Consider the following 3,031-nt stretch of genomic DNA (forward strand, 5'->3'; position numbering starts at 1 on the left):
ACCAATCTGTCATTTGGCTTTTGGCTTTATGTTAATAATTTCAGATCAGGCATATACTATTTTTGTGTAGTTAAGTTCCCCGGTTCTTTGGTACTCCCAAAACAATTTCTCAAATCTCCTTTCTGTAAAGAAACCAAGAAGTCCAGAAGCTTTCTTTCCTGGCTTCTCCTTTTCCCAGCCCTCTCCAGCCTCCCTTGCAACTAGAGTGCCAGTGTGTGATAGAGGTTTAACCAATCAGATGCTCCCACCCCAGACTTATGAGCCGACAGCTACTGACCCAACGCAGTAAGAACAGTAGAGTTCATAATGGTGACAACAGCAATCACAGCGATATTCAGTTGCTGGAAGCAGTAGGTACTGTACAAAATGTCATGGCCAAGTCTCACTGGTAAGATTTGGGCTGTGGCCCTGCAGCCCCCTGGTTTACCTGTTCCTGGCCTTCATTCAGCCTGCTTCTCAAGACTTCTTGGTATTTCAGTGAACCACAGCTTTTTAGTCAATTCCTTTTCTGTTTAACCAGAGTTCGTTTCTGACAGTAAGAACTTTGATAGTTACAAATAAGGAGAATACCCCTTTCCAGACTGTGTCCCTACTTTGCCACCTGAGCGCAAGAAGTCCTTCATGAAAATAGATCCTTTAGCCCCCATCATGCTGCCCCTCTCCTTTCCTCCCCTCCCCTCTCTCTCTCCAGGGCTCAGGCATGATTCTAGATTCCGGAGAGCTAGCCCCGGAGAACCAGCCAAGGGACCAGCATCAGAGACATTTACCACACTCCTTATCCCTCACTGCCTCAACCTCCTCCACAAAACTCTGCGAAGAGCCTCCACCCTATACAACTCAGCACCCATAAATAGACCCCTGGGGCCACCCATTCCACCAATTCATCCATCTTCCCGGGCTAGTTCAATTGCCAGGCTAGGACACAATCTGTAGCTAGCTTAGAACTACCTATGTACTAAGAAATTCATTCCTTTGGAAAATAAAATGTCCTCTTTCTTAAAAGATCCTTTAGTAGGACTAAATTACTCATGCTGAGCCTGACACCTGCTTCCTAAAGGCTTGAACCCTGCCAATTTCATTCTCCCTTCCCTCTTTTCTCTTCCTCTCTCCCACAAATATTCACTGAGCACCTCTTAAGAATGATGCAAAATGAGAGAGCTCAGCTTAACTCTCCCTCAGAGAAGTCTCATTTCATTCCAATAAGTTCTGTACCTCAAAATAACTCACCGTGCATCAGTATAGTCAAGGCTATTCCTTCTCTTGTAGATGACAGGAGTCTCTGATCTTTCCAGTGCAAAGGAAATGCCTTCAGATGTGAATCATAAAAAAGGTGACATTTCTACTTTTTCAAAAAATAAAAATTAATTTTTTTAAAAAAAATAAAAGGGCTCTGCCAAATAGGAGTCATATCCCAGAACATCAGTCATGTCCCAGGAACCACCCAATAATACCTTCTCTGTGTGTCAGCTGATGGCTTCAAGGCACCTAAAGTACCAATAGGGGTTTTCCAGACTCTGGCTCCTGGGAAGCTTTATCTGGAGTGCAGATGCAGGTAAACTCCAAGTGAGCGAGCCAATGGGGGTAAAATTGGCTGCCTATGTCACACTTAGACCTTCAGAGTTTCTAGGGACCAAAGATTATGCACAAGAATTGTTCAGGTACATCCACTGCGAATCACTTTCAACAACCAATTTTCCATAAATGTCAATAAGCTTACATTGATATATAAGTACATATACATGATAACATATATGTGTACATATATAAAACAGTTTTATTATAAAAACATTTTAACAAAATGATTGATATATACATAAACATAGCCTCTAAACAAAATAAATATACAGTTGAGCAGTCTAAAAGTTTTTCCTATAACTTATAAATAAGCTAAACCATTCACAAAATAATAAAAGTCAGCAGTAATATTCATCCTGCTGAAGATGACTTTCCATGATGGTGACCTGAGCAAATTTTTCACAGGCCCCAAGACCTCAAGGGTCAGATTTTTTACATCTTCAGGTACCAGGGTCACACACATTTATAATTCCTGTCAGAGGTTTAATCAGTACCTGGGAAGGGTTATTTTGAATCAGGCCCTTTTCAGAAGAAAAGGAGAAGGGGATTTTCAGGTGACCAACCCATAGGAGAGCTCAGGAAAGCCTCTGTCTTCACCTGCTCTGAGTAGACCAAATCCACTACCCACAGATTCCCAAGGCACAGGCTTCCCCTCGGCCTCAAGAGGATTCATTTTGGAGACAACCTTGGTTCTGAAGGTTTGGCTGCCTAAATTTCTGAGAGGGGTTCACGCTCTAGCTCAGGAGGTCCCCACCCACCTGCCAGGTAAATGTACACCTGAGAGAAAGTTGAAACTGCTATTGGGATTGACTTCCCAGCAACCTGCAGACCAAACTTGTGTCTACTCACTGTGCAGGACTTAAGTATCATCACCAGTGGCTTAATGGCAGTCCCTTAGTATAACAATTTGTCATCATTTTTAAACCCTAAAAATAAGCTAAATTCTTTGTACTACGCAGACTTAGATCCAATCTTTTGATTTTGTTCCAAATTATTTTAAAAGTAAAAAAAAAAAATACTGAAAAGATTTGTTTCTACTCCTGCAGACACTTACCGAAACACTCTCCAAGTGTTTTGGTTTTTTTTCCAGTGATTCTCATCATACATTGGTATAAAGCTTTTAACAGTTACCAAAATGCTTCTTTCCATTGCTTCATTTGATTTACCTATGAGTCCCTGGGAGTCGGAAGAATTGAGAAACATATTCGCTTGACCATCAAGGAAACTGAGACCCAAGTAGGCATAAGACTTGCACAGCTAGTAAATAGTAAAGGAGCCAGGCCTCTCAGGCTTGTTCTCTACACATGCTTAAAATAGAACCCAACAGAGGATGATATCTCAGCATTTTCCAGGCTGAAATACTGAGGAACGAAAGCCAACAAATCTATCTTATGAAGTCTGCTATTAATTTTTTTTATTTGAAAGACAAGATGCTAATGGCAAATAATTTTCTGTT

The sequence above is a fragment of the Pteropus vampyrus genome, unplaced genomic scaffold, assembly GCF_000151845.1.
Source record: "Pteropus vampyrus isolate Shadow unplaced genomic scaffold, Pvam_2.0 Scaffold213, whole genome shotgun sequence".
NCBI classification, from domain to species: Eukaryota; Metazoa; Chordata; class Mammalia; order Chiroptera; family Pteropodidae; genus Pteropus; species Pteropus vampyrus.